Source organism: Hyaena hyaena, unplaced genomic scaffold (genome assembly GCF_003009895.1).
Source record: "Hyaena hyaena isolate Hyena2069 unplaced genomic scaffold, ASM300989v1 scaffold_399, whole genome shotgun sequence".
In the NCBI taxonomy this organism is placed as follows: domain Eukaryota; kingdom Metazoa; phylum Chordata; class Mammalia; order Carnivora; family Hyaenidae; genus Hyaena; species Hyaena hyaena.
In genome coordinates this window covers 1,121,792-1,140,615 of record NW_024081033.1, presented here as the reverse complement: position 1 = coordinate 1,140,615, position 18,824 = coordinate 1,121,792, and the positions used below count along the sequence as shown (strand labels likewise).

Here is an 18,824-nt window from a genome sequence, read left to right as displayed (position 1 = left end):
AATTTGAGCCCTGAATCGGGCTCTGCACTGATAGTGTGGAGCCTGCTTGGGATTCTCTCTCTCTCTATCTCTGCCCCTCCCCTGCGTGCTCTCTCTCTCTCTCTCAAGATAAATATATAAACATTAAAAAAAAAAAAAAAAACCAGGAAAGTACATACAGAAATTAGCTGTTACTCCAAGTGTATTTCATGGTCACTTATTTTGTTTGTCGTATGCCTTTAAAAGGAACAATTCTTATCCCTCAAAAACGGAATAGTAGTTTTGCCATTGACATCATCACTATTGAGTAAACTTGATATAAGATCTCAGAGTTACTGGGTGAAGAGTCTGGTGCTGGGGCATGGTGAACTTGACACTTTCCTGGAAAGGGGGAATAAATGCACCCCCCTCATTTCTGCTCTCTACCAGATCATTTGGTCTGATTTTACTGCCCAAGGTTATTAATGCAGAAGATACATCCTCCTTTTTCTTGATGACCTTCTGGAAAACATCCAGCTACAAAGAGCACAACAGAATCTCGAAAGCCCAGCAAACACACAGAGAAGTAAAGGGTAGCTATGAGAACTTGAGGAAAACAAGACGTCCCAGCCTGTCACCCTGACCTGGTTTGAGACTGCCCCACCCACCCTTACTCCTTCCCTCACTACCCACTTTTCTTGGTGAAAAATGCAATTTTTAAAAAAGGAGCTGGATCTGAACTGTGGTGGGAACTCAAAGGATATAAAGTCGTAGGGTCGATTGCTTGGTTTAGAAAAACTCAACCAGCTGTTCCCGAGGTATGAGGAAATGCACCGCAAACAACATACAAATAAGCACCCAGAGGCATTTTTTGAGATGCACTACTTGAAGGTGTGGCTTTTGAAACTGTGTCCGACATCCCCAGGGTACCATGAAACAGTTCTAGAGATTTCTTGTAAGAAAGAAAAAAATGAAGTTTGAGCCTTTCCAAGCTTCTCAGCACCTGGACCAGGTTCAAATACTCAGAAGGATTCTGTGCCTTATGGAAATAAGAAACCACTGACGTCCAAACAGAAGGTACCACTGGGGGCTCAAAAGACCTGAGTTCAAACCTATGCTCATCCTCTGTGACTTGGGGCAAATTATCTGACATTAACGTAACTTGTCGTTTTATAACATAGGGCTAAGATATACACATGATTGAGGAGCCATACAGCATATGGCCCAATTTATTTCAACAAATGTTGAGAATCTACTGCATGCCCGTGTTGGAGAGTAGAAAATGAGTATGTCATCGATTCTGAGCACGAAGCGCAAGCGACCATCACGTATTGCTTTTTGTGCAACACTAGTGCACCACCACCCCCTCTTCCTCTCCTCTGTGTATTCCATCTCCTAGCCTTCCAGACCTGCCACAGGGCCTTACTACCAGCCACTTCTCGCTGCAGCACCCCCTCCTCTTCCCTGAGACAAGACACGGAGGCCATTCTCACGGTATTCAGAACGGAGCTCTTTCTTGCCAAGAGCATCATGTACCTGAAGTGATTATTTACACAGACTTAATTCCTATTTTAAGGGATTTTGAATTGCTTATATACCATGTGTCCACGGCACATGGGAGTCTCCTCGCCATCCTGGTTGGGGATTAGATGTATAAAAGTAAATCTGTCTGTCTGTGAAGCAGACAACAGAAGGCAAGTATAAAGCGAAGGAGGACTCTGAGATGTCCAATAAGGCTGTTTACAATATTTAGGACAACTTCCTCCGTCTCCGTTACAACAGTCCAGGTGACAAGCCCCATGGGAAAAATCACTGAACGTTGCATCGTGAAGGAATCACCCGCCATGAAGCCTGTGTGGGCAGCAGGGACCAGGTCCAGGACGGAACAGTAGATCTCATTACTCAGGATCCTCTTTGGCTTCCATCTCAAGAAACTGAACCCTAGCATATGGATGCGGAACACCTGATCCTTATTTCCTTTGACTCAGCCTCTTGGGCTGTGCCCACAGGATGCACACTAATGACTAAGCGGAGAAACAATGGCTATGTCAAGGGACTTATTTGACAAATGCTAAGTCCAATCTATCATTGAGAGAGATGCTCTTCATCTCTGCTAGGGCTTCAGGAGAACAGCATCTGTTTCTTTCTTCTGCTTTCCAGCTTCTTTAATACCAAAAACTTTTCTTCGAAATGTGAGATCTTTGAAGAGTCCAACTCGAGATTTCCAGAGGGTTCACTGAAGCCAAATAAATGGGCTCCTCTCGTTAGTGTGCCTAGAACAGTACAGGTAAACATGGCTTTTACATCAATCATTCAGAAGTTCGCGTCTACGGAACGCCACTTCCGCCTCAGGTAACGTGACCGTACCGTGATTCTTCCATCACCCCCTGGCAGCATTCTGGGCAAAGCAACCAGAAAATCTCGAGGAAAAAAAAAGAAACTTCCAGAGCCCGAGTCAGGCCCCTTCACATTCCTTTTTTAAGCATTACGAGACTGATCCTGGGCCACAGATGGGGCTTTTGGAAGTCAGAGGCAGCAGGCAGATGTTTTCCCTTAAGTCCGTTGTCTCTCCCTCAATCTGTTTATAGCTGCCTCCCTGTCAGCCCGCACCTCCAGTCCTCACTCACTGCACGTCCTAAAGGCCGCTCCCCGCCACACACAAAGGGGCATTTCGCGGTAATTTGTTCTCTCTTCTATAAGGAATGCACCCACTCATCAGGTACCCGCTTAACCCATTACTGGCATGTTCCTCAGCCGTCTCCATGAAATGCTGTGGTAAAAGCCCCCGCATAAACATGACGTCCCCAAAGCTGTGTGGCCTCAGGGAGGGTTTTGTGTTTTCTTAGAAGCAGACTCCTGAGGTCACATGACTGGTACTGGCCTCTGAAATCAACTGGGTCTCAAGTGACGGGCACCGGTTTATTCAAACCCGTGAGTTTTTGTTGCTGTTGTTCTGGGCTTGAAGATGCTCTTCATACACGTCAGACCAACGATCTCCATTTGTAAGTCAATTACACGGATTCCACGGCAGCCAAACCAAGCAATAGATTCCGGAGACTCATCCAATCTCGCTGCAGATTCATCCAGAGCAGGACCCGCTGGAGATGCAGGATAACACCGGCTACTCTTGCTCATACATGGAGTTTCTTGGTGGCAATGGAACAGTTCTGTACCCTGACGGAAGTGGTGGTTACAGGAATCTGGACGTGGGGTGAAGTACACAGACAGGCACGCACACAAATGGGGGCATGGGAAAACCAGTGAAATCTGAATAAGGTCTGGAGGTTAACTAATGTCAATCTCCTGGCGTTGATAATGTGTACACTATATACACTCTACCCTAAGCTAGCTCTGCAGGATGTCACCATTGGGGGAAGCCAGATGAAGAGTATGTGGGACCTCTCTGTGCTATTTTTGCAACTTCCTGTGAATCTATATTTATTGCAAAATACAAAGTTTAAAAAGTGGCATGAGAAAGTTAGCACTTGTCTGGCTTGCCCATCTTAGCCTCATTCTATTCAAAGATCTATGCTGCTTCTTTTTTCTACTCACAGTATTTTGAAGTATTTCCTATGACCTTTCTCTAAGTAATGAAGTCAACTTATCTTCTCGTCTGTACAATGCGGCCTCTCTGAATAGGAGGGCTGTGGAGAGGGGCTGGGCAGGGACAGCGGATTCGGAGTGGCTCATGCCGGGCTCGCCGGCATCTGGCATCACAACCAGCATTCTGGTAAGACAGCATTTTTCGGGTGTTTCGTGGGTGTTCCCAGTGACAAGGAGGTTTAAACAGTAATCAGGTCCTAGCCCCCAACTGGCAAACACAGAGACGAGGCCATTAGCTGAGGAACGGGGAGGAAAGAGGAGTCTAACTCAGGCCAAGACTTGGCTCTTTTTTCTGTCTCCACAAGCTTCTCCCAGGACTTCTCATGGCTCCACCTCATAGTACAGGGCTGGGGCAAAAGCAAGAGGCCATGTGACATGCCACCTGAACCAGCCCGCCCCTCCCCAGCTCCCCGGCATTATGCTTTTTTGTTGTCTATCAGCACCTGACCTTTCACTTTACTTCCTTATCATCTGCATCTCTGCATTCGCATATGACCTCCAGAACACCTTGCCCCTTCTGTTCACCAGCGGGTCCCCAACCCTGAGGACAGGGCAGGAACTATTTATTGACTGTGTGCCTGAAGAAATGAATAACACAGCTCTAAAACAAGGGCCATTCGACCACAGCAATTGGCAAACACACAGATCATCATTAACTGACACAGAGCCTTCGTTAGCAATCATTCAGGCTGGTTTACGTATGCCAAGGTCATTTTATGTTTGGCTACGAGAATAAACATGACAAAAATGTGAGTGGTGGTTTTTAAGGCTATAGCAGCTGAATTCAAGAGCTATGGGAATCCCAATGAAAAGACAGGATTCCTGTTGAATTTTCTGTCTCAGGTAGAAAGACATCAGGGGCAGGGGAGTAGATAGATGGGGGGAAAGGAATAAGCATACATCTGAATACGTGTGTGTGCACACGTGCGCGCGCACACACACACACACACACACACATTTTCTCATCTCCAAAGATGTAATGGGATCTTGATGGTTCCCTTACCCTTGTAAGCCACCCTTCAATGAATGGGGAGTCCCCTGACAGAGGACAGAAAAGCATCAGGGAGACAGGCATGGTGGGCACGGGCTGGTAGAAAGAATGCAGAAGGAGCCCCCTGAGACACTGAGAGTGTCCTGAATGACGTCATCACCTCCACTGCGTGGACTCATAAGGATCGTGAGAGCTCAGGAGTAAAGGCTACCATGTCACCAAATCATCAGCCCGGAGCTGTCTTCCCCTGGAATAGGTCACTGGTCAAAACAGGAAAGGCTCTGGACAACTCAAGATGTCAGAAGAAAACTCTTAGAGAGCTGTGTTCTTAGACGTGGTTTTGGCAAAGAAAAAAAAAACTCCTCCAAAAGACCCCTTAAAATCATGGGAATAAGAAGCAAGGGGGCCAAAGACCCCTTAACTTTAAAAGTATCCTCGGAGCCGAACAGCCTGAAGTTAGTCTTCTGATACCAAGTCAGCGAGTGCTGATGGACTCCCCTTCGTTTCACGCTTCTCTTAAAAGAAAACAGGCCGGATTGTTTCAGTAAATAACAAAAGGTCAGAGAAATGCTACTCACAACATGAGCAAAATAACGGTGCAACCTGCCAAAATGTTTCCTAAGGCCTAACAGGCAGAAAAATCCAGTGGCGAACGAGTCCACAGACCCGACTGGGGAGAAGAAAAGGTTCGTCTCCGTAAAATCTGCCACAAGGCCTCTAGCTCATGTCTCGTCAATGAGCAATAAAAACACAGATTATGCCATCAGGGTCCAACTGACATTTAAATTCCACATCCATCATAAAGAAGTAGGTTGCCTATGTGTGTAGTTTGTTTTTTCAGGTTCCTCTTCTGAGATTATATTTCGACTCTGGAGCCAAGTGTCAAAGTGGTGGTTGAACCACTATGCTTTGACCCAAAAGCAAAGCTCACCCTAAATTTGGTTAAATCCCCTCCTGAATGAAACTGGTTTCACTCCAACCACCTGAGTTTGGGCACATACGATCATTTTATCTTCAGAACTTCTCTGAGGTGAACAGAATGCAAATACCCTTAATGAGCACTTGAGAGAGAGAGCAAGATACCCAAGGCAGAAGTCAGACCCTTCGCCCTCAGGACACTGCCTCGATTGATTCTGGTCAGTAATCTGCCGGGGTGTTGGCTCACCAGGGCATCCGGGCTCTTAGCCTTGTAGACAACACCGCACTGGAAGCCTTGTTGCCAAACTTGTTGCAAAGAGCGGATCTCACTCATCTCTGGCTTCCATGGGACCTTGTAAGTGGTCAACTTACAAACTGACCACTTATTCAGCTCAGCATATTCAGTGGGTCAAGTCAACGGTGTCTATAGTCTATACCACTCCTGGTTTAAACCCATAAAGCAGCATTTTACAAAATATGTCCCATAAAAATACCAGTCTGAGAAGACTTCACTTGGGTGCAAAGTAACTCTGATTCCATGAGGAAATACGTTTTGGAAATGCTTCTACAATAACAACATCCCTCCATTTCAGAATCATAATGCACATGTGCATATTAAAGATTCTGAGAAGTCCCCCAGAAAAGAAACCTGTTTAAGTCAGCATTTCCCAAATGATGTTCAGACCCTTTTTTTTCAATTAATACCTGAGGAGCTAGTGTTCTGTAGGGGACACGGTGGGGAATGCTACCTTAATTTCTGGTTCATTGGCTAATCTCTAATCTTCATTAAGTCTGATTGATTCTTCCTTCACGATATAATATTGTGGTTGATACTACCCATTTCATACCCTATTGTTAAGTTTCCTATTCTTTAACCTAGCTTCATAATAGCAGAGACTCACAGAAGGTCAGGTCTGGAAGTGCTCTTAGAAATAATCATAAAGTAAAGGTCAACCCCTGAATTTAACTGACTGCTTAACTAACGCCTCTGTGGTGAAGGTACTGGCTTAAGATGTCACCATATAACACGCTTAGCTCCCTAAAAGCCAAGGGTGGTGTCAAGCACTTACACTCTGTTCCGCCACCCATGCTGTGGGCAGGAATTACAAGGTGGGCCATCAGTGGGGAGAAGAAGGGAAGAGTTGCCAAGGGAAATCACTAAAGCACTCACCACAAGCCATACGTGTGCACCTCCATTCCCTCTCTTAACCCTTAAACAGCTCCGTGGGTTAGGTCTTTGCACAACGAGGAAGCTCAAGGCCACACAGTGCGCAGGTCGCTGTGTCAGGATTTGAGCCAAGAACAGTCCGACTCCAAAACATACTCCTGCTGGTGCATTCAATTCCCTTAACAAAGAAGCCCACGGTAGGAGCATGCTGAATTACATATTAAACCAGAAATCTGCATATCTGACATTGGGGTGGGGGTGGGAGGCTATTGTCACTACCCCAAGGAAGAAGACAAAGTTAGCCTTTGCTTCCCATCAAAATATTCCATCGCTTGTGAATGTGAAGAAGAGAGTAAATTTTTGAATTCACTACTAATGAAATAAAAAACTCTAACTGGTGAAAATGGAATCAAGTTAATCAAATAATGAGGGCTAAATTCTAGTATCATTGAACGCTACAAATAATATATTTGCAAAGTTTCACGTAACTGTTGAATATTAGAATTGACTGGCTTCTCCTGTCAAGTTCTGACTCACTTTGGTTATGTCTCATGAAATCTAGGGTACGCACAAGTCCAGTTAAGATGATGATGATGGGTTGGTGGTGGTGGCAGTATATCTTTATTTTATATACCCAAACATATACTACTCAAAACTGCTGGGGGCACCTGGGTGGCTCAGTTCGTTAAGTGTCTGACTCTTGATTTTGGCTCAGGTCATGATCTCGCAGTTTGTGAGATTGAGCCCCACGTTGGGCTCTGTGCTGTCAGCTTGGGATTCTCTGTCTCCCTCTCTCTCTGCCCCTCCCCTCTCATGTTCGCGTCTGTGCTCTCTCTTTCTCTCTCTCCCCTTTTGAAAGAAACAACAAAAAAACTGCCATAGTGTTCGTGGGGAAAGGAAACTTTCTCCAGATAAAAGCAACTTATAAACCCATGAGAGTGTTCTTTTTCATATTCATCTGTCAGTAATCCCAACTGAAAAATTCAAACTTCTTTATTTGCATTTTTGAGGTATTTTGAATACTGGTAAGTCATTTTTTCCTAACTTATTAGTGGAATTACTGTCTTTTGGAGAATTTCTGAAGCAACATGTGGTTCCTAAGTCTAAGCAAAACATTAAAAATGACACCAATAAACTAACAACAAATAATAATGGTCACAAACCCATGAGTAATCAAGTTTTAAAAAATACTGGTTTGGGAGGATTTATATCATCTTTATAATAATTAATGTGCAACTCAGCTTATGGATAACATGAAGTTTCAATATTGGTAGAAGGAGAAAATTTTAATTTTAGTATTTAAGTCAATCATGACTGTGTAGCCTTAAGAAAAAAATTCCTAAGAAAAATATTTTATATTTGAGTGCTACCACAAATTTTTCAGCCAGTGTTAGGCAGTGAAATTAAAAATAAAGCCAAATTACATATAAACAATTCATGCCTCTACCAATCTTTTAGTCCTCAAATATGAGTAATGCTAATTTTCCTAATACCTCAAAAAAGACATCAGTGAGATTACCATTCACTGAGGTTATGAGATATAATGAAGGAGTGAACACTTACAAGGAAACAATGGTAAATTCTTGACCATTTCTGTCACAGCTTATGGACAGAAAAATTACTTTCAAGTGAACTGAAATACCTACTTGACTCTATCACTGGCTACATTAACATTCCAAACTCCCTTTATGGATTCGGGCTCCACACAGGTCCTCATGTCCTGGGGGACAGCTCTTATCAGAGTCACTATTGTCCCTCCTCCCATCTCCAAGTAAATGGGACCGAGTCAGTTCTGCAGAGGTCCTGCATGGAGAAATTCTGCACAGAGTAATCTATCAGACCGAGAATAGACGAGGGAGCCGGCAGAAATTAAGAAGGAAACAGAACAGGCCAAATAAATAGCTTCCTAGCATCTGCTATTTCAGATCTGATTTTTTTTAATGAATGCACAGACAGCAGATACCAATTGTATAAACAAAACCATATTTTAATGGTAAATAGAATTATTCCTGGGCTGAGCACAGTTTGGATTTGTTCCTTGTTTCCCTCACTGTGAAAAAGAGAAGAAAAAAAAAATAGCTACCACTTAACATAGCATTTAGCGGATGCTAGGCACCGTTATAAGCACTTGACTCATATTAACGCACAACAGTGGTCAGAAGTAAAGGTGCTGTTATAATTGGCACTTTGCAGATAAGTAAAAGGGAGCATCAAAAACCAGGTAGCAAAGGGCAGAGGTGAGGTTAGTATCTGGGTGGGCCGCTCAGGCCCACGCTGCCAAGACCTGGCACCTTACAACCAGTTACGAAGTTAATGGGGTTTATTATCTTGACATGCTTGGATAAGACACAAGTTAAAAGTAGTCAACAATCACTTTCCACGTAAGAATATATTTCAGGGTGCCTGGGTGGCTCAGTCAGTTCAGCGTCTGATTTCGGCTCAGGTCATGATCTCACGGTTCGTGGGTTCGAGCCCTGCATCGGGCTCTGTGCTGACAGCTAGCCCAGAGCCTGGAGCCTGCTTCGGATTCTGTGTCTCCGTCTCCTTCTGCCCTTCCCCCACTCACAATCTGTCTCCCTCTCTCACTCAAATATAAATAAATGTTTTTAAAAAAAGAATATTTTTCAATATTCAAAAAAGGGTTAGGATATTCTGTGGTCCCACCTACCATGCCATCACACAGCTGGGGCAGCCTTATCACTGAACAGACCTCGTGAAGGTCATTTCTGAGTTCGAAACAGCCATGACAGGAGCAAAGCCCTCCTGAAGGCTGTTCACAGTATAAATCTGGGGAGAAAAGCATTTGAGGTGGCCATTATAGACTTCTGTTACAACCGCATTACTTCCTTTATATTCTAGATATGAATAACTAAATAATTTAATTGTTGGAGTTAAAGGCTTGTCTGTTTTTAGGAAAAGGAGAGTTTTATTTGGGATTCCCCAGTATATTAGAAAGATGGTTCTTAGTATAATTGTGGGCAAGAAGGAAATAATACACATATTTGTGGCTATGAGCAGCTAACCAGAAAAAGAAAAAAAAAAAAAAAAAAAGGAAAGAAACTGTCCGGACTTGCACAGTTCCAAAAACTGCTGAATGTTTTCTTTTTTTTCCACCCAACTAAGCATTTCTTTCTTATCGAGAAGGCTTCATTTCCCACCTGTGTCTTTTACGTTCTTGAGATACATATAAAGTTAGTGTTTATTTTCCATCCACTGAAAACTTGTTTAAGTTATTCTTTCTCTGGGCTTTACTTTTAGGATCACAATTTATTTGGCAAGGTTCGGCGTAAGAGAAAGCTTCCTTTTATGTACAGCAAGCTCTCAACTATTTAGAATGTTTGCTCAGGAGATAAAGGGATGCCTCGTGGTTTTTCCGCATTATAACAATTACCATGAGCAACATGACCAGACAAAAACTAAAATGTGCTTGAACTGAATTCTACCTTCCTTTGGCTAAGACTTTTCATTGTTGGGATCAGGATAAGAGATGCCACTTTTGTGTTTTTTATATATAGTCCAGTATAGTTTAAAACTTCCAAATGTGTGTATCCTGAGTTGAGATATATTCCAAATACGGGTTACGGAAAAGACGCAGTATGTAGTAACCCAAACCTTTGAGTTGGACCGTCCTCCTTCACACTGAGTGTTCGGTTTGGGCATGAACGAAGGGCACCTCTTCCAGCTGGGGACTGCAGGGCGCCACCCTGACAGCGCCCATGTGGCACATTCCTCGGATCTCAGCAAACGCCATCGGACGGGAACACACACACAGCGAGGCATGAAGACTTCCGAAGGTCACGTGGAATGCAGCCGGAGGTGCAAGGTGGAGCGTAGAATGTAAAGCTATAAACATGGGCCTCGTCTGTGCCTGGATCCGGCTGGGGACCCCACTGTTGTGTGTCGACCTGAAAGCATGTGGTTGCAAGTCCGGCTCCCCTGATGGGCATTTAGAAGGATCAAGTTACATACAGTGGGAAAGTCTCCTCTGACTGCTGCCTTCAGGCAGTTAATAGCCTGTCCCCAACTTTACTGGTGACACAGTGAAGGTCCAAGAGAGCTGAGTGACAGAGAGCAGCGCAGGTCAGCACCGTCACCTTTTCCAGCTCCGTAAGTTATAGGTGACTCTTTCCTGTAGGGTGCATTACTGGTCGCAAATGAAATGGAACGGCGGTGTGGACAGCGGTATCCAGACCATCACTTCTGATAAACAGACCACACTCAGCCATGCGGAGGGTGCAGAGCCTCCTTCTGGCTCTACCAGAACGGGCTGGGGCCCCGGGGTGACAAGAGCACCAAAGCCTCGAGGGACAAGACTCTCTGCACTTCTAACTGGAAAGTCACATGGGATCCCTTGGACTGTTCAGTTCTTCAAAAGCCAAAGTGGCTTGGTGTGAATCCTGACGGTATGGAATATGGACCCGCAGGGATGCCACTCCCTGGCCAGGACAGGTGACGTGGCTCTAAGGAGAGGCTGGACTTCCGTTCCTCACGCTGCAACTGAGTTGGTGAGTAAACCTGGGCTACTCGCTTAACTTTGGATTTCGTTTGTGTAAAAACATGGGAAGACCATGTCTATCTACCTCTCGGGAATGCTGTGCAGATGACCGAATTCACGTTTTAAACCACACAGCACTAGGATGGCGCCGTATGCTATATATTGTCATCATTAAAATTATCCATAGCTGGTTAAAGGCACACATACATTTCTTTTTTTTTTAATCAAAAAAATTAATGTTTGTTTACTTTGAGGGAAAGAGAGACAGAGTGTGAGCGGGGAAGGGGCAGAGAGAGAGGGAGACACAGAATGTGAAGCAGGCCCCAGGCTCCGAGCTGTCAGCACAGAGCCCGATGCGGGGCTTGAACTCACGAACTGCAAGGTGATGACCTGAGCCAAAGTCAGACACTTGAAGGAGGAGGAGGAGGAGGAACGGGAACAGGAAGGAAGGAAGGGAGGGAGGGAGGGAGGGAGGATGGAAAGAATTTGGTTCCTATTTGAAAGATTTCACAAAACATCATATTAAAAACGTTAACATTCTGAAAACTGAATTCAATGGCAAGGGAACATACTAAGACTGAGTAACGGTGAGATTCCAACCTACAAGTCCTCTAAGCAGAGAGGAGCTTGAGCAGATGGTTAATTAATCAAATATATTTGATGGGACAAATATAATCAGTAATCTCATTCTGTCTGAAATTTAGTTTAGTTTGAGAATACTATAAAAACGCTGCCTTCATGCATCTGTTGAATGCTTATGTTTGCCAGATATAGTAATTCAGTCAAAAAATGACCCTGTTTTGTGGCCACTTAAGCAATTAAGAAATCAAGGTGGAGTCAAGTGGCACCTTACTCAAGGGCCACATATACGAAAGTGATGGATCTTAAATTCCTCTCCGCACTTTCCTCCATGCCCAGTAGCCCACATTTGTGAGCTGGCTCAGCTGGCCTGGATGAGGGGTTGGGGGACAGGGGTCCATTTATAGCTAAAGGTCACAAAACACCGTGACCAACCTTCCCATCCCGCATGGAACTTGTTCTCGGTCTTGGGCATCGTCTGTATCAGGCTTAACAAGCCACACAGTAAGTGGAGTGATGAACAGTTATGCTCAACATCCATTAAAACAAAATACATGTCCACTAAACAAGACTGCTCGAGAAAACTCTATCCAAATGGTGTTTGCCAGTATACACAAAATAGGGAAAATTAGGGGAGGTAGTTTGTTTTAAGTTAAATTCATTCCATTTAAAAATAGTATAATTTAATCTGAGATTATATTCTTCCTTTTTTGGTGTTAAATGTTTTTTAGTCACCAGTGAGAGTAAATAGTAGCTAATTTATTGACATCCCAACTTGGCAACATAAGAATGAGCATCTCTATATTGGTCCTTAAATTTTATTTAAAAAAATTTTTTTTTTTTTTTTTTAGAGAGAGTGACAGAGAGACAGAGAGCAAGCTGGAGAGAGGGGCAGAGGGAGGAGAGAATCTTAAGCAGGCTTCATGCTCAGTGCAGAGCTCAATATAGGGCTAGATACCACAACCCTGAGACAAAATCGAGTAGGACACCCAGCCAACTGAGTCACCCAGGCACCTCAGTCCTTAAATTTTAGAAGAAAGAGAAAGAGGCACCTGGGTGGCTCAGTCAGTTAAGCATCTGACTTCAACTCAGGTCATGATCTCACAGCTCATGAGTTCGAGCCCCACGTTGGGCTCTGTGCTGATGGCTCAGAGCCTGGAACCTGCTTCAGATTCTGTGTCCCTTCGCCTCTCCCCTGTTAACGCTCTGTCTCTCTCTCTCTCAAAAATACATCATTTAAAAGTGTAAAAGAAAGAGAGAGAGGGAAAAAGCAAACAAAAGTTTTGAAATCCAGAAGTTTGACTAGCACTGCCTTAGAAGAAATTACTTGCTCTTAAAAACTCATAAAAGGCACTGAGTGGTTCAGTCAGTTAAGTGTTCGACTCTTGATTTTGGCTCCGGTCATTATTTCACAGTTCGTGAGATCAAGCCTGAGTCGGGCTCTGAGCTGAGTTGACAGCATGGAACCTGCTTGGGATTCTCTCTCTCTCTTTTTTTTCTCTCTCTCTCACTCTCTGTCCCTCTGCTGCTTGTGCGTGCTCTCTCTCTCCCAAAATAAATAAGCTTAAAAAACATACTCATAAAGAGTAGAGACCCACTTGGGTATTATTTCATGTGATGAAACATTTCCTATTAAGACACAAGGTTTCATTTCAATATGTAATACAAATGGATTTGAAGTTGTATCAATAAACCAAGTTTACAAACTGTGCTACAAAAGTTTGCTGTGTCTAAAATTAAATGCAAGGTAGATTCTAAAGTAATCTACAAACATACATTATATTGTCATTCTTCAAATGGTAGAAAACATTTTAATTAAAACCCAGCGGGCATACAAGGCAATATAACCCGGCCGACATCGGCATAATAATAAAGAATGAAAACACTGTTTACTGGCTTTCCACTCCTAGATCCTATCTATAGAAGTTACACACAAATATCAATTCCGCATCTGAGGACAGACAACAGAGGATTTAGCCATTCAGTTAACCAGGAAGAACCCAGGTGTTACCAGCCTGGCAGCAGGTGACAAAGGCTGGGAGGTGGAAGAGAGGAGAGGAGCCCAAAGAGCTAATGTTCTTGTTTTTAGTGGATCTTTAAGGTTAACAGAATAAGAAATGACGTTTCAAGAACTGGTCTGAAATTCACGCGGTGTCCTTTAAGCGGAGAGACTGGGAACACCAACATCACCCACAGGGAGGAAGCTCAGGGCAGCGGCGGGGCTGAACAAAGGCCAGAAACCTTGAATGAAGCCCGCAGAGCCACGTGCGGATGAACTGAGAAACAGCAGTGTGATGGGTAGAGACGTCCTCCTGAGGATACGCTCCAGCCCTCCCGCTGGTACCTGTGAACGTGACCTTTGTGGGAAACGGGGTCTCTGCAGAGTCATCAAGTTGAGATGAGGTCACTGGGGTGGGCTGTCGTCCAGCAGGACTGGGGTCCTCAAAAGGGAAATGCTATGTGAAGACGAAAACACGCTGGGATGGTGGCGTGCGACAAGGTGACAGGGTGGGGACTGGCCTGATGACCTACAGGCCAAGGAATGCGGGGGTCAGCAGCCACAGCCACAGGCCGGGGACAGGAGAGGGCGTTCTCCCCCCGAGCCTTCAGAGGGGGCCTTCTCTGCCAGAAAAGACACTTCCATTGCTTCAAAGCACTGTTAGCCCTACTTTGTCACAGCAGCCCCAAGAGACATGTACTATTTAAGGCTGTGAAGGCAATTGCCAAAAGAACTTTTAAAAAGAGTGGGAGGGGGTGCCTGGGGGGCTCAGTCGGTTGAGCTTCCGACTTCGGCGCAGGTCATGATCTCACGGTTTGTGGGTTCGAGCCCTGCGTCGGGCTCTGTGCGGACAGCCAGCTCAGAGCCTGGAGTCTGTTTCAGATTCTGTATCTCCCTCTCTCTCTCTCTGCCCCTCCCCCACATGTGAGCTCGCACGCTGTCTCTCAAAAATAAATGAACATTAAAAAACATTTTTTTAAAAAGGGTAGGAGGGTTAGATGTTGCCCCTGCAAAGTGGGCCTGAGCTAAAAGAGGAGTAACATGAAGGCTGTTATTTTTTATTACACGCCTTCCGGACTTATTTGGCTTTTAGCCACACACATGTGTTACTCTGATCTTTAAAAAGTATAAATAAAATATCCATGTGATATCATCAGAGCAACCTGGTCAGCCTTCCCCAGAGCTGATGTGCTACCCTGAGGGCTGATGAGCACCACCTCCGCCCACAGCCCCGGCCCCACCTCCTCCCCTCCCGGGGACACTCCCTGGGCACTGTCCCCATCTCGGGGACAGCTGGAGCCAAGCAGGGAGGGCGTGAGCTACCCTCGTACAGTGGCCGAATGTCTGTGCGCACACACGCCCACTGTCTGCATCCTGAAATCAAACAGGATCTTCAAAATCAAAGAGTATCTTTGGACTTTTGTGGGTTTGTGTCATCGATGATGGTCATTCTTCCTATGGATTCAGATGATTAAGAATCGACTATAATGAAAACAGAGTATGTCACTGAGCTGGTCCCTGGCTTCTTTTGTAGCTTAAAATGTGAAACAATTGCCTGACAAAGATTTCAGTGATTAGGTTGTGCATTATCCGAAAACCTCACAATAGAGCTTAATCACAAACGTTTGCTCATCACATTCTATTTAACCCACAAAAAGGAAAGCTATGTGCTCCCCGGCGGCCTGGATCAAGTCTCTTCGCTCTGTGGTGCGGGCTGTGACTTTCCCGGCCATGAGAAGTCCCATGCCCTGTGCTCACTCTAAAGAAGAATGCTCACATTGAGCCCAGCGGCCCGTAATGTTGCAGCAAAATGTGTTGTCACCTCCCATATGAACAGGCCTATTGATGACTGGGGGGGGTGGGGATCTGGTGCAAGGGCACCAGCCCCCACCACAGAAAGACAGGACAGCGGGCAGGTGTTCCCAGCAGGCCCCGGGACAGAGAAACAGAACGCAGCAGACAAACACGGAGGCCCTCCGCTCAGGTCTGTTTGCACACAGCTCCCCGCACAGCTGGGGAGCACCTCGCACTTGCTGGCGCTGAAGCCGGGTGGATGAAAAGCGAATACCTCGCCGCCAGCACAGGGGTGAACGCGCAGGGAGGCGGAACAGAGGGGCAGCATCTCATCAGGGGGAAAGACCGGACTGCAGTCAATGCACTGCCCCGGGGGAAACAGTTTGCTTGTAGCTTCCTCCCAGACCTGGGTGTCCATGGGGGACACCTCACAGGCACCCAGAGGGTCACCTTCCCCACCCACTCGGATATCCGACGTCCAGACTCAGCATGTGCTCCCGCTCCCGTGTTCCGGGTGGCAAGCTCACCCAGAATGGACTTCCAAAGACAAGGCGTGAACTGCGCCCACGAGAAAGCAAGTCACAACTCCCAAAGCCGCCGAATGTGGGAATCTAGACTGAACGCAGAGCATAGGGTGGCTCAATTTTTATTATATGACCTTTCCCGGAACTCTCCCTCCAGCCCCACAGGCCGGAGAGAGCGTGGATTCTTTGAAAGTAGCGGACCGCATTCAAGTGCACACATCTGCTTTCTAATGGTCTCTGTTACTGTTCTCTGTGGCTGCCTTTTTCTCCTTTCTCGCTTTAAAAGCATCACCTCTCAACATATCGTGATGAAAACCAAACACTTAGACTCAGATGTTCCAGAAACCTGATATATTAGATGTGCTTTGATCACGCCTGGCTACTTCTCATCTGCTTTCTTCTTGGCCAGATTACTACTGCTGTAAACAAATTCTGTCCTTTTAGTTATGGTATAAAGTCTGGCGAGTCTTTCCCTATAGCACCTAACAACAGATCATCTCATTTTTTCCGTTTCCATACATACACACACATGTACTCACACACACGTATGCACACACGTGCACGTGCACACAGAGCAAATGTATCATGTGAGGCCACAAGCAGGGTTCCCTAGCAACATAACTAAAAACACACCAATACCCTTTGGATCTCCAAGTTCTGGATTTTTTATGTAAATTGTTTAACAGGCACATGGTTGAGGCTTCACAACTTCATTTTACCAAAAGAGATTATGGTCGCCACTGTTCTAGAGAACACACAGGGTGCCTCTGTGAGGGGCTACCTGTTCATGAACCTGGCTCACCTTGGCCATCAGGCATGGATGATGGCACAGACCCCAGATGGGCAGTCAGGCTGGGATGGCCTTAATCCTGAGGAGTGAGCATAACACAATTTCTCCGGGGTCACGTTTATAACTAATGAGTCTCTGCATCATGTCACAGACACACTAGGGAAAAAGGGGGCTATTCCTGAAGATGTCTAGCCGACTGGCTTTGACAATTAAAAAAAGAATAAATCAGGGGCGCCTGGGTGGCTCAGTTGGTTAAGCATCCATTTCGGCTCAGGTCATGATCTCACAGTTTGTAAGTTCAAGTCCCGTGTCAGGCTCTGTGCTGACAGCTGAGAGCCTGGAGACTGCTTCAGGTTCTATGTCTCCCTCTGTCTTCGCTCCTCCCTTGCTCATGTTCTGTCTCTCTCTGCCTCTCAAAAATAAATAAACATTAAAAAAATTAAAATAAATAAACCAAATGCCCCCATCTCTTTCCATTTCTCTGGTAGCTGATGGAAGAAATAAGAGGAACAATAAGTGTATAAACAAGAAGAAATAAAATGAAACAAGAAAAATAAACATGGGCTGGATCAGAAATTTTTTTAAAAAGTCAAAACAAGCAGAAATGATCTTTTGATAAGAACGGCATTATATAATCTAGCACCTATAACCCAGAAAGCCACTTTGCACTGCACACCACTTTTCCACAAAGAATCAAAAGAGGCAGAATGAACACAAAAATCAATTAAGGTCTGGAGAAGGGTTCCCTTCCCCCTCGAGGGGTTTGGTCTTATCCAAACACTGACTAATGCAGGTACCATCAGGTGGTCTCGTGGAGGGTATTTTTTTATTCTCCCTTGAGCTTGTCTGTTTGGAGAGTGATTTCCACACTTTAGTTTGCTAGGAAAGGTTCCACAGGAGGAGTAGAATATTCTTCTACTTAGAAGATAATCCAATCCATCCCCATGCCGCGGGCTTGTGGGACCTCCCATTGGCACACCTTCTTCCGAGGTCTCCGGGCCGTATGGACGGCCAGCTGCTGGGTTGTGAGGGAGGCCAAACCTCCCGAGAAAACACCCGCCATGTCCAGCCGCTCCCACCAGGAACAAGGCAGACATGGAGAACACAGGCACAGTGCTTGCCCCACAGGAAGCACAAAATAAATGCTCACTGAAGAAATGAGAAGGAAGAAACGCATCTCGGCCCCCAGAATGACAAAACACAAGGAGCCCACAGGCTTTGAACCTTACCCAGAAATATAAATACTTTCGGGAGAATAAATCATATTTTTATTATCCCGCCCATGCCATTTAAGGAACACGGTGATACATTTTCCAGGGGGGGGAAATGTCCTACTGTGTCTCACAAAACTGAATTTTTATAATATTGGGTTTGCCTAAAGAAGAAAGCACATCTATTTATTTTCTTTGGAGTAAAAATACAGGCACTCCGTACAAGCACCAAAAGGAAAATAATCAGAAGTTCTTGAATGTCAAGGGTTTTTGTTACCAATTAGTTGCTGCTGACCAACCTGAGGAGGTGCACATGGGTTTGGGGAAAATCAAACACTGGAAGTAGGAAACTCACTCCAGGGTCACAACTCAACCTCCGGTCTGGAGTAAGTGAGGCTTTTTTGACCAAATTAGGCCTTCGTGGACCTCCGGGGCAGGGCCTTCTGTATTTCCAGGAAGGAGGTGGATAAGTGACTATTTTGGTCTGTCTGCCCATCTGGTCTCTTTGTAGCTGGCTGGCTCAGCCACTCGGCTCACGGTCGGGCCAGCGCTCGGTTAGTGGCCCGCTGGTCATCCCATTACAACATGGGCCACTCACTGGAGACAAGAGGGACCCGAGAAGAAAGTCCCAGAACAAAGGCAACCGTTCATCACCCCTGCACCAAGTGTGATTCCAGACTGTGGTCAAGGGCATCCTCGTTTGAGAAAGGGAAGGGACATCCGGGTTTGACAGAGGGACAAGCACCGCACTGCTGTCCCCAAATAAAGAGCTCGTATCGATAGGGATATAAAAC

At 45.4% G+C, this 18,824-nt stretch overlaps 1 protein-coding gene across 1 annotated transcript in view; it reads right to left on the bottom strand.

The window, feature by feature from the left end:
- The window catches only part of BCL2 (BCL2 apoptosis regulator), a 181,379-nt gene that overhangs the window by 106,201 nt on the left and 56,354 nt on the right, over window positions 1-18,824 (bottom strand). The gene's annotated exons all lie outside the window — the stretch shown is intronic.